The following is a 13308-nucleotide window of genomic DNA, read 5'->3' on the forward strand; positions in this document are numbered from 1 at the left end:
GAATAAATCAGCCTTAACCCGAGAGGCGGAAACTCAGAGAGCGGAAACGCACCGAGCTGTCTTCCTTACAGCCCAGAGATTTTCCTGCTCCACGTTTTGCCCACTTTCAAGCACAGAAGAGCGGGGGACACACGTGCAGACACGTACAGAACGCGCTCGGGCTGTGTCCAACGTTGCACCAATTTTCCCAGCCAAGAGGTGACAAGGCCAGGTGGCGTGGACACACACAGCTGTCTCACCCTTTAATTGCGGGGCTACCTCGAGAGGAAGAAAAAGACTGCGTCTCTGAGCAGCATGTTCCCAGAAAGACCAGGTTGGGGCAGCGGCTCTAAGGCACCCATAGGACTCCCCTGGCTTGTGTAACTAGCGGTCAGGATCCCTCGAGGGGCCTTGCAGAGCACCAAGCTCGGCGCCAGGCACTGGGAAAAGTCATAAACGTGGTAGAAGACTCAGGAAGAGCTCATGTCTGACCCCCCGGGGAGGGAGAGAGGAGATGTTATAAAAATAAATGCTTACAGGCAGCAGTAGATTGGATGGCTGTTCGGAGCTCTGGGGGGAAAAAAATTGCATATAAAAATAATTCTGTTATAAACTGACTCTTTCCTATATATAGCCAATACAAATAATCATCCACTTCCCCAGTTCATCTGTTTTGTGAGTTCCTGTTTTTACATGTTGGTTAAAAAACTCACCCACAAGCAGAAGTTCTAGCGGCCACCCCAGAGAAATGTCCAGCCATCAAGGTCACCTGGAGGTCCCCGCATGGGGAGTGGGCGTGGGGGAGGGGCTACAGCAGGAACTGGATGATTCATCATCCCCAGGGGAAAAATCAGGCCACTCAGGCAAAATCAAAAGCACGAGTTCCAGGTTGCTGCTGCAGCTGGGCTTCCGGTCCCGCTCCCTGGCAACCAGAGAATTCTGCAAGGGAGTGGACCCCAAAGTGCTCTGCAAACACTCCTACCCCTCCCCCTTTGCACCTGCTCTGGCGCTTCTCAAGAGCCTCACTATAAAATGCCCGGGATCAACAGGAGGGAGAAACCTCCTCCATGAGGTGGGCATCAAAGCGTATGGAGAAGATAATCTCCAGGAAATTCTGTGGTTCCAGGTCTGACGCGTGGCTGCCCAGGATACCTTTCCCGGGGAGCACAAGTGTGCGTGACAAAATCCAGTTTCTCTTCCCCTTAGCAGCTCAGCCAAGGCAACGAGGCCCCTGTCGAATGTCCGAACGTCCGTGCTGATAAGGTTCTGGCTGCAAGGAATGCGTGGCGGGAGGGCTCAGGCAGATGGGAGGGCTCTCTTCCGAGTCGCTAAGAGAATTCCGAGCTGAGTCTTGTCAGGAAATGCTACCTGGTGTTAAGCCTTGTAACTCAACCCGAGAAGCTCCATTTCTTTTTAATTGTTTCCTCCCTCCATCCAAGGGAGCAATTTAAGTCACTCTGATTCCCCATGAACAGCCTATTGGATGACAACAGACCAGAAAAGAGAAGACATTCCAGAAATAGAAAACCACCGTGAAAAATACCTGCTTGGAGCTCCCTGAAAGCCTTAAGAAATAGGACCGCTCCCCAGTAATGCCATTGTTACCAACGGAAGGGGATTCGCAATAGCGGTAGAATGTATTTTTGGTGGTCTCTGGGCTGCTCCGGACACGGAGCCCCGAGGGCGGGTGCCATCAGCAGGCAGGCACTGAGTGTCTGTCCTGTGCTATAGGCATCGACAACAGCTAATAGCCGATACCTAGCCAACACTTACAGGTCAGGTCCTGAGTTCGTCCTTACTGGGGGATATATTATCTAATTTAATCCTCCCAAATGCCTACGAGAGTCTTGCCACTGTGACTCCCAATTTATGATCCAGCGATTGAAGGCACTGAGAGGTTAAGTAATTTCCCCAAGATCACTGAGCTGAGTCATGGAAAGCCAGGATTGTACCTAGCCTAGGCTCCAACTTGAACTGCTGTATTTCTTGGCCCCCACGAGAGATGTCCAAAAAAGATTGTGCAACCTGCCTTTGCAAATCGATTCCAGGCTTTGCCTTCAGAAAGTCCCTTAAAGGGAATTTCGATTTCTCTACTTCCGTCACAGCGTATTTCCTCTTGCTCGGCTCCTACGGGAGCTGCGGAATGAGGCATCACGGCTTCTGAGAAGGGGAAGGGGAAGGGCTGGGGCAGGTCTTAGTGCAGGTGCTGAGGGGACAGATGGGTTCATCACCCCTGGAACTGGAACACCTCCAGTGGGGGTTGCCCGCAGCGCTGGGAGCCGACTTCCAGCCTACCTGAAGCCTGCGTTCCTCCCACCTTCTGAGAGCAAAGGTTCGTTTGCCCACCGAGAAGTCAGAATTCCGCCTCGGATGCAACCTGTCTGGCACGCTGTCAAGCATCCAGTGCTCATGGAAAAAAGCAAAGAGGACTTTTGTCTCTATTCTGAGAAGATGTCCTTCATTGCCTGTGTTTCCCAGGCCTTGGGACCCCTACACACCTGGGGACTCAGTCCTAATCATCATGGGTCATCACAGCTTAACAGCGGGACAGTCAGCCACTCTCCGGCTCCTGAACCAAAGCATGCCCAAAGGGCTTGTTCCAACACCAACGACCGTGTTTCTAGCACCATCCCCCTGCTTCTGCGGGGCTGGGATAGAGCCCCAGAATCTGCATTTCTGACAAGTTCCCAGGTGATGCTGTTGGTCTAGGGACCCTCCCGTGTGTCTCCAGAGATGGCTCCGTGCAATTCTGGGGGCTGTGTTAGCACCCGCAGACCCGTTCCTAGAAATCCCTGCTGACAACACAATTCCAGGACAACTTGCTACTTACCAGCCCGGAAGCACAAGTGTGAGAGGCGAAGAGAGAAGGTGAAGAAAGGGGGCATGTGGAGCCCAAGTGGAAGGACACCTAAGAACAAATCTGTCAGGAATGAGGGGCTGAGGAAAGAGGAAGCCGGAAGAACTTGCAGGAGAGGATTGTTTTAGAGGCAGACTTTCCATCTCACTCCTAACTGTCCCGGACCTGGTCTGGGCAAAGCCAGCCCTGCCCTGCCCAAGCCCAGACCTGCCTAAGGTGTTCTCTCCTTCCTTGGGAGGGTAAATTTACCTCCCAACCACACATGTCTGCGTTAGCATTCTCTTCCCTTGGGAAAGCTGGGGACATCTGTCCACACTGCCCTACCTGGTCATGAACATAGCCTTCACCAAGGTCCCTGCTACAGCTGAGGTTTCAATACAAACAGCCGGAAGGAAGGGATCCTGCCTCACAGGGGCAATCACTTACAGTTCTAGAAAGCCCGGAGGTCTAGATCTAGAAAACAGAGTAGGGACGTGACGCAACCCACTGAGGGACATCACTCATTCTTCTTGGATCCGAGGGAACGGCGCCCCTGTTGCTCTTTCTGAATGGGAACCCCTTCCCCTTCCTCCTTGGCCTTGTGGGGAACTCCTAACCTTCCTTCCATGCTCATCCCAGGTTTTCTGGCTTTAGGACGTGGTCCCTCGGCACCCCAGGGAGCGTTGTCATTCCTTCCTCTCTGCTCGCTCCTTGTACCTTGTACCATTTCCCTGTTCCATATTGTGTACACGTCAGAGTGACAGGAAAGAGATGATTACCCTCTAAGGATTCCCAGCCTAACTCCTCTTCCTCACCAGCTACCAAGGCTCTTCCCACTTCATTGCTACCATTACTACCATTGCACCATTGCTACCATTCTAGCATTCCCAAGAATTAGAGATGGCCAGAGCTTTTACTTTCTGTGATACAGAATCAAAGGCTGGGAGAGAAAAATGAAGAGATAAGAGGCATGGGATGGGGGGGGCGGGGTAAGAGAGATGTGTTCTCCAGAATAGAAAAAGCAAGCTGGCATGAATTGGTCAGTTTGGGGGGGGGGGGGTTGAAGAAAGAGTGCCAGGTGGGGGGAGGCTCAGGCTGTGAGGACAGAGAAAGGAAGAGGTTGTATTAAGGGTCACTCAGGACTGGCCACATGGATTCTGTTTACAGAGCTTGAGCATGCGAGTAAAGGACTTAAATTTCTTGGAAGTATCTTTGGGTCACTAGGACTCTCTTGGATACCGCTCTGGGACTGCCCGGCACGGACTACCCTTCCCCTGGGGTTCCATCCCATGCATCTCGAATCTTCTGCTTGGCTGTTCCCGGTGTGTGGCCCAGAGCCTGCACAGGAGAGATGCTCAGAAAAGTTCAGCTTTTCTCCTCCCTTCTTCCCCTCTGTCGACCCTGAGCAGCCCATCAGGCAGAAATGATGGCGGAATGGTGGGCAGGCTGACGGGGCAAGTTGGGGGAACGAGTCAAATAAAACATCCCACCAAGTCTTCCTAGACTAAATGCCAGCAGCACAGCACGGATCTTGGCTGGGAGCCCACCATTGACCAGCCCCCTCCGGGCCTCTGGGGTATGGCTAATTAAAGACACGGTTACTCATTTCATTCCCAAGTCGCTATTTAAGGAAGTAGAGTCATGCTATTCCTATAAGGCCTCTGACCCTGCACCAGAGGCAAACAATGCCAGGGCTTGTCCAAGGGGCTGGAAGGACAGGGTTATTCAAAGAGCTCGGGAGGAGGGAGCAGACAGCAGGCCTTACCGCCGGCTCAGCTGCTGGACTGGTCCTCCGTCCACGTCCTCCTCTCTCACTCCCTCCCACCAAGGGGCCAGGATCTGGGGGCGAGCCCTCCCTGAGCCCCCTGCCAGGCCAACTCCTATGTTTTCTGGACACATTCAGAGTCACACACTGACTCAGGAAAACACACACACACACACACACACACATACACAATCTCCTTTTGGATTTTAAGCAGCAGCAACTTGGAGCTTTTGGGATTCTTTGGCTGTTTTTTAAGAAGGAAAAAACAAAAACAAAAACCCAGCATTGCTTTTCATTTACCAACTCTTACTGAGATCTGCTCTATGTCAGGCCCAGGGAAAAGCCCACAGAAAAGAACTGAGCGAGTCATTCCTGCCCCCACAGGGCATCCAGTCTTACAGATGAAATAGATGCACAAACAAAGAAGTTACACGGGCGTGTAATAAATACAAGAGTAGAGTTACAGACTCTGCACAGTACAGAGAAGGTGGTGAGACCCTCTAGTGTGGGGGGAAGGGGAGGTACCGGTGTGCCAGAGCCGGGGAGACCTGAAGTGGGTTTTGAGGCCAAAGTAGGAATTCATCAGGTACCCCAGAAAGCGAAGAGCATCCCAAACAGAGGGGAAAGCATATTAAAAGTCATTTAAATCATAGGAAACCAGGCTGAACCCACTTTGAATAACTCTGAACACACTTGTTTCAATGGGTCACCAATTTTCTAACAAATAATTCGTAACAGCGGTAACTGATGGTGGGCCAGTCTGAGGCACCCAGCACGAACGTGAGATTTTTTTTTTTTAATGAATTTTTTAAATCAAAATATAATCCATCGGCCTATAACGTTACCTTCGGGTAGCGTGAAATTTCTCAGATATTTATTCTCATTTTTTTAAATTGTGCGAACCGTGCATTATAGTTTATAACAGTCTCACATTTGGACATTAAAATACTGTTTTGCATTTCTAGTCAGTACGATGATCTGACTTCCCAAACATACCTTGTCAAATAAAATCTGTCCTCCATGGAGCGAGAAGCTTCTGTTGACCCCCTGGGGAGGGAAAGGCAAAGTTTACCCAGTCTGAAAACCGGAAAGCCTTTAAAAGACGCCCAGAGACCAGAGCTTTGTCTCTGATCATACGAACGCTTTTTGACCCTCACATGTAGGCCTGTTGACTGAGTTTGACCACAGTGACAGCATCTTCCAAAAACCCTCTGAAGGACAAACTGGGCAAGTTTGTCCCAGTTCCCTTGAGCCCTCGCTGTTCGCCATGTTGGTTGATTTGCGGAAAACACCACGGGAGGCCCCTGGGAGCCCACCCCCAAGGGCAGATTGGAAAGAGCGGGATCTCTTCCACAAAACCAGAGATTTGGAGAGCCTCTCCAAGCTCTCCATGACCGCCAGCCCGGTGCAAGCCACCATCGGAGGTTCTACCTTAGGTGAAAGATGATGAATGATTCCCTGATCCCTGTGCCTGGTTAACACTCCAGGCCAATGAAGGCAGAAATTCTGGGAGTGGCGGCCAGGTGTTAGAACTGATTAAACCCCTAGGGTGACTCCAGTGTGTGGCCAGTTTGCGAATCAGTGGGCTGGATCACCGTGGTTCTTAACCTTGGCTGAACATTAGAACCCCCTGGGGCGGTTTTTCTACATACACTGGGGGAGTCTGGCTGCCAGCCTGGTAGATCAGAATCAGAATCTCTGGGGCTTGGGTGTGGCATTGTGGCCCTGAGACCTGGGGAGGAAGCCGGTACTCCCCAGCTCTGCATGCTGGGGAGACCTCGTGGCAGTTTTCCCAGTTCTAGGCAGGTGCCTGTACCCCCGGGGGCCAACACAGTTGTCCCCTGGGACCAAGAGGCAGATGCCCTTAGGGCTCATTGTCTCATGATGTTGAAGTTGCCTGCTGCACTGTTTCTTACAGGAGAGATCAGGCTGCTGATGGTACCAACTCCTGATTTGGGGTGACAACTCATTTCAAATATGGAGTACATCTGGGGTTCTGGTTTACCTACCGCCCACCCTGCTGGAGTTGCATGTGTGGAAACTACTGTAGTTCTTGCCCCTCTGCCACTGGGTCCACGGCACTGCAGGGGATGGGCAGCAGTGATTTCCCCTGCCTACCGCACGCTGACACATAGGATGACCAGCCACCCCCAAGGCAGGCTCTGCATTCTTCCCAGGTGTCTTTCCAAGCTGTTCCTCCCTGATGTCAAGGATATTGCTGGTCAGTGTCCTCTCTTATCTCCCATGGGTAGTGACTTCATGCTAACCACATTTTCAACTGTGCCTGATGAGGGTGGATGTTTTTTGTGGGAATTGGCCTGTTCTCACCCTTTCTGCATGCCATCACCCTCTGTTCGGCAGGAGTGTGGTCCCCACGGAAGGAGATCCCTTTCTAGGAAGGCGATAATTGCCGCCCAAGGAGTTCAGAACACAGGGGAAGATAATTTCACATTTGTGCTGGGAAATTTCAAACAGCAAATTGAAAGTCACCAAAAAGGAATTTTATCCTTTACTTTTGTGTGTGTGTGTGTACTGGGGAACACCTGTGTTTTCTCCCCATCACCAAGAGGGAAGCAGAGTACAACTCTGAGAGAACTGATGGCAGCCAATCTTCATCCGGAATGCAGCGATGAGACAGTGTACCAGGAACAAAGTAACAACCTTAAAAACGATGTTGAGTAAAGCTGAAGAGAGATCTCTTTAAATACAGACTGACTTTAAGGAACCTGGTGCTGTGACAACAACGTTCGTCCCTTCCAATGGTTGGAGACATGCAGTTAATCAGGGATGGTGCTTTGGACAATAAAGAACAAGAAAAAAAGGGGTGTGTGAACCCCATGAAGAATTCCCACGTGCAATGACCAGATAATAAATTAATACATAATGTAGCTCTTCAACCTATAATTCTAATTTTTCTTCATTAAGTCATTCCACCTCACGTAGGCTTGTGCATATTGTAATACATTTTGTAATCAACTGGTTTTATATTTGACAATAAATCTGTAAACAGCTTTTTTCTACCTATTATTCCAATGCTTTTTCAATAAATCACTCATAGGAGTCCACGAACTTTGCAATGTGTTTTGTAATTGACTAATTTCATAGACAGGAGCCCCACCAAACAGTATGAGCCCAGGCTGCTCACCTGTTAGGGGCAATCCTGTTGGGTCTTCCATTTTGCTGTTTTTCTGGGGGGGGGGGGGTTATTTTGTTTTTATTTTTTTATTTTTACCTAAGGCTCCCCAGGTGATTCCAGTTTGCATCCCCCGCTAAAAGCTCCTGACCCAGAAGCGCGCCGATGAAGGAACGTCCCTGACTCTGGTTTCTGCCAGTGATGGGGAGGGGCCTCGGGTGGAACTAGAGGTTGAACGGAGCCCCTCCCCCACACACTAGGATTCACACATGGAAGTCCTAACCCCCAGTACTTCAAAATGTGGTCTTATTTGGAAATAAGGTCACTGCAGAAGTCATTAACTAAGATGAGGCCATACCGGAGGAGGGTGGACCCTGGTGCAGTATGGCGGGCACCATACATAAAGGGGAAATTTGGACACAGTCCCCCACACAGGGAGAAGGCCATGTGAACATGAAGGCAGAGATTGAAGTGATGAACCTACGAGCCAAGGGAACGCCAAGGATTGCCAGCAGACCATCAGAAGCCGGGGGAGAAGCCCAGAACACATCCTTCCCTCAACACTCCTAGCAGGAGCCAACCCTGCCGACACCTTGAGCTTGGACTTGGAGCTTCCGGAACTGTGAGAAAATACATTCTACCACCGGATCCTTAGCAAACCACTAAGGGGAGATTCTGAAAAAAAAAAAAAAAAAAAAAAAAAAAAAAAAAAGCCAATAGAAGTTCGATACACAAATGTTCCAAATGGATTTAAAAACAAGAACAAACAAAAACCCAGAATCTCTCTGGGTAGTGAAATCATTGGAAAGTACTTGGAAACACAGAGAAATCATTTTGTTTCATTTAACATACCTCACGCTCCGGCAGGAAGCATCATAAACCTCAAGAACACCCCTGATCTGCTGATAGCGAGTGAGAAAGTCACTGGTTGTGGGTCCCTTCCTATACTTTCTCTCCCTTCCTCATCCCAGCCTCCAGAGAAGGACAGCTCTTTTATTAAATTACTGGGCAACTCAGATGCTCTTCTTTTTAGCGTTAAAGGAGCCTTTCTCTCTAATCAATTAAAAATCTGAGGTCTCCATGGCAAGGAGAAAAGTCTTCGAATTAGAAGTTGGCCAGGAGTTGGATTCAAAGGGACAATTTCTGGATATGAAAGAAAGCTTCAGGGGAACCTTCATCAGGCACCCAGGCGAGGACCTCTTGGGCTGGCCCAGGGGGTCCTGGACAATAAGGGCTTGTAGTCCTCCCACCAGACACTGAGTCCCTTGAGGTCAAGGACTCCATCCCTCACACCTCACCGTAGACCCTATGTTCATGGCTGTTCCATTGAATTCTCCTACTTAACCTTTCCTCGGGCACAGATACTATTCTTCCTTACTTGATTCCTATGCAGGGAGCGGGATAAACAAAGCTCACAAATTGAGGGATGCAGAGAGCAGATAGGAAGTGAACATCTCGGCAAGGCACTCATGAGTTCTCAGGGTCACACAAGCCAGATAAAAAGAAGACAAATGGAAATTTAATTAGGGGAGAATGGGTGTTGAGCGCAGTGATGAATTCTGCTTTGTGACGATGTAAGTAGAACCTCAGAGCCCTTTGGCTCTTTTGACCTATGGAGATGGTTTTCTAATGGAAGGGCATGAGACTCAATCACCTTCCTATATAAGACATAAGCAAATCTTGTGAACTTTGGATAAGGCTCTTTAAAAAATAATAAATGCAAACAAAGGACATTCATATCTTCCATCCTTCCATTCTTTTCAGGTCCCCTCCTGCCCTAGGACTTTTCAGGGGGTAGATGTGGAGGAAAAGAAAATTCAAACATGAAATTATTCACCTTCAAATCAGCTTCATTTTCTAGCTGTCTGGTGGGTTGCCTGGAGGATCAACCCCTTGTCCTCTAGTGCCCTAGAAATGCCCTTGTTCAAAAAGTCACAAATACCCCGGTTACTGTTCTGGGCTGATTGATCCCTTCTTCCCACGTGGATCCCTACTGCGGAGAGAAGTCTGGTCTCGTGTAGGGAGTGTCCATTCTCAAGTCCCAAATTTGAATTCCAGGTCCTCCCCTGGTACAGATCAGTTGACTCTCTAAGAGTGGAGAGGAAATGAGCAATGGGAGGGTCTTCTTATCTTTGTGAGCATCTGATAAAAGAATAAGAAATAGAGCTCTGTTGTGCCGATCAGGGGAGTAACACATTAACCAAGATCCTGAGACGCTGTTGCGCATGCTCAGGGAAAGGGCCTCCACTCTACTGTCTCCCTTGCCGCTCAGCTGAGCTCCTGTCCTTCTCTCCAGGGCACACGAGAAAGGAGAGAGGTTGGGGCAAGTATTCTCCCTGGAGGCGGCTCTCTGAGGCCTGGCTCCTGTGCCCTACCTTCTACAGAAGAAGCCCTTGCTGAGAGAAGACCGGTCCTTTCCATCTCAGGGAATGAGATAAAGGGGAATCTGTGCGCTGGACTTGAATTCCAATCAGTAAACCTGGGCTGAGCACAGACCTGCCCGCCGACCCTATGCTAGGAACCAAGGATGAAGCCAAGGGCAAGCTTGGCCCCTTCCTCCCAGCCTCCATACGTCTCGGGGTGCGGCTATTCAAGAATGCAAAACGTCTTTCAACGGATTGACTTCCCTAAGAAATGGCAGCGATTTTATATGTTATTATACTACTGGGGCTTATTTTTTATTTTAATAAAGAGATTTACATGCAAAAGAAACACATTATTTTTTCCTCTCTCTTAATCCATAAACCTTATTGATATTTAAGACTGAATTAATTTCTAATAATATAAACAAGAAGTGACTGTTTTTCCCAAGTTGCTAAATAAATAAAGACAACCATATTTTCATTGAAATATCTGATGAGACGGTTTTGAAGTCCTGGAGAAGAACTCCTTCTCTAACTAATTAAAACCCACTTAGTGTAATAAAGTAGAACTTGTAAGGGCCTCCTCTAATAGAGAAAACTTTCTTAATCTGGGATGAGTTACAATATGAATGTAGAGGCAATAAACTGCCTTTTCGGAGAGAAAACCAAACATGCTGTAAGTGGGAACTCTCATTTATGCCCACTGTCTCCCCATCTGACTGCACATCATTTCACAGACAGCTGTCTTCTCCAGTTTGGAACCGAAAACGGAGCTCCCTCCACAATGGCTGGAGGTATTTTTCCTTTGGGAAGACAGATTTTTTCTTCTGCCCCTTCTTGCAGCCAGGTCAACTTGAGCTTGATGTTCTGACACTTCCTCTCTTGGCCAACAGCTTCCCATTGAAAAGTGAGACCATTCTGGTCAACGAGGTTTGTGCGTGGCCTCAAAGGGAGCTCAGTGCCGAATGGAGAATGGCGTTGTAGGATTGTTCTCCCAAGTGAGAGGACACTGCACGAAATTTTCTCTCCGGGAGCTCTTGGACATATGGCTGATACAGAGGGGATCATAATCTTGAATGAAGGATAAGAACATGCTCTCAGAAGATCACGTACGTCTGTTACGTATGTAAGTGTCTTCAGAAGACACCATGAACAGATCTCTGTATTGTCAAAACAGGAGCCTGAACTGAGGTCAACAAAGATTTCCCTGGAGCCTAGAGGTTTCTAAGGAACTTGTCTTAATTAGTAGATTAAGCAGTTGGTATTTAACATGTCAAATAGATGGTAGACCGATCGATGGTAGATGCGTAGATAGGTCCATCGATCAATCGATGGATGGTTGATTTAGGAGTCAGATAGACCTAAGTTTATACCAATAACCTGCAGAAGGATAAAGTAATAAGTTCCCTCAACCTACCTTTCCTCGTCTGTAAAATGGGCTCAATTACTCTCCGGGTGGTATCAACACATAAGCAAAACAGTGCCAAGTACTTAAGGAAGCGAAGGTAAAGTAAGCCTCAATAAACAGAAACCGCTTACCACCATTATTCTCACTGAACAACAGTTAATCTGGGGGCATCTTTGTGAGTTCAGGATTTCGGACCAGTAAGGAGACAGACAGGGCTAATGGGAAGGTGACGATGGACACACCTGTAAACAGATACTTTCCACAACAATGCACAGCTTAAGTGGGGCTGGTCACCTGGTGGTCAGGTGTTTCCCCCCTCCCACCCCAGTCACCCAGGGTGAGACGGTTTTGTCCCCGGAACCCAGCTTGATTTCCTGGTTCAAAAATCACACCTGTGAAACTTGATCCGGGTGGGAAATTCTCCTGGTTGATTCTGCTGAAGCCATGGTTCATTATCAAGTTATTTCTCTGGGTCACTCTGAGGTCATCTCTTAATTAAGTACAGCCGGCAGGAGGGGGTCACAAACCCTAGCTTCTCGGCCCCTACCAGAAAGCTCAAGGTAGCACCTTCCTTTGGTTGAACACTTCCTGGGTGCCCAGCGCTAGGCCAGCAGCATTCTGCATGGTGGTTTACTTCAGCCTCTGATGACTGCCTCCCGGGAGGCAGCTACAAGGATCCCCACGTCTAGACGAAGAATCTCAGGCTTGCGTAGTTCAGTTATTTGTCCAAGATCACAGCTCGTTGGTGGTGGACCCAAGCACCGGAGGTTAAGTGCCAGAGCTCTTCCCATCAGCCTCCGCTTCACCGAAAACCATTAATCCCCCTTTTCTCTCTCCTGTCATGTGTGTTTATACTGCACCGGAGAACAAAAGATGGTTTAAAATTCTCATTTTTCTCACCTGCCCAGGAGTGGGACCGTCTTTTGTTCCTAATCAGGCTGGACCTAGCTCCGGGCTCTCCAGAAGATCCCTCCAATCCTCTTCACGTCGCCATCTCCGCTGGCCCTTATCCCTGCTTAGGATTCTTTCTGGCCTTTCAGAAAACAACTGGCAACAATTTAGCAACTAGTTTAGATCTCTTCAGTTGGGCGAAGAATCCCCCCTTGCAGGGGCCCCTGGTTGGAGCAAAGCAAGAGTGCCACCTGGTGGGACATTTGGGTCACTGCCAACAATGTTCCCTGGGCAGAGGTGGGGGGGCGGTGGTTCCAGCTACATCAAGGGCCCATGGGTGTCCCCACTACCTGGGACCATTCCTAGACAACTACAAGAACTTCACTCAGCACAGTCCAGGCACTGACTGCATGAAGTTCAAAGTCTTACTCAAATGCAAATTTGGGACTTTAAAGTCTTGCCTTCTGGGCTCCAAAACCCAGTGGGATTAGGGTGAGGTAAGAGGCAGGCCATCCACTTACACCAGGATGGCATCTCATCTTTATTTAAAATTTTGAAACTTTTCACCATGGATTTTTTTTTTTTTTGCATTGATTTTGACTTTTTAAGATCACGTTAAAATATGAGTTACCTTAATTGCCATCTTGGAAGCACCCCACCCTTGTGTTTTAACACACCGCAAACACCCCTTGCCACACCCCCCGAATGGGCTCTGCCAAAGTCCTCCAAAGAAGGATTCTGTTTCCTTTCAAAGCTCTGTCCGTACAGGAGTGACTCGTAGCTCCTGAGGCTTCCTCGCATGCCTGCCTTTGTTCAGTCCTGACAACGGTCTCCGTGTCGCCCCACTCCTCCCTAACCAACTCGCCCACTCAAGTCAAAAAGAAAGTACTCAAACCGGGGACACACTTCCGTGTAACTGCTGAATAATGGAAC

General features: G+C 48.9%; 1 long non-coding RNA gene across 2 annotated transcripts; it reads right to left on the reverse strand.

Moving 5' to 3' along the window:
• Positions 1-7647: 7647 nt before the first annotated feature.
• Positions 7648-12684, reverse strand: LOC309863739. 2 transcript variants are annotated; one of them, XR_014311227.1, is made up of 3 exons: positions 12385-12684; positions 8566-11147; positions 7648-8388 (listed from the first exon to the last, which is right to left on the reverse strand). It is a non-coding gene; the product is annotated as an uncharacterized lncRNA (long non-coding RNA). The 2 variants fall into 2 exon arrangements; XR_014311228.1 differs by having other exon boundaries at positions 8566-12684.
• Positions 12685-13308: the final 624 nt, after the last annotated feature.

Source organism: Mustela nivalis (genome assembly GCF_964662115.1).
Source record: "Mustela nivalis genome assembly, chromosome: 4".
In the NCBI taxonomy this organism is placed as follows: Eukaryota; Metazoa; Chordata; class Mammalia; order Carnivora; family Mustelidae; genus Mustela; species Mustela nivalis.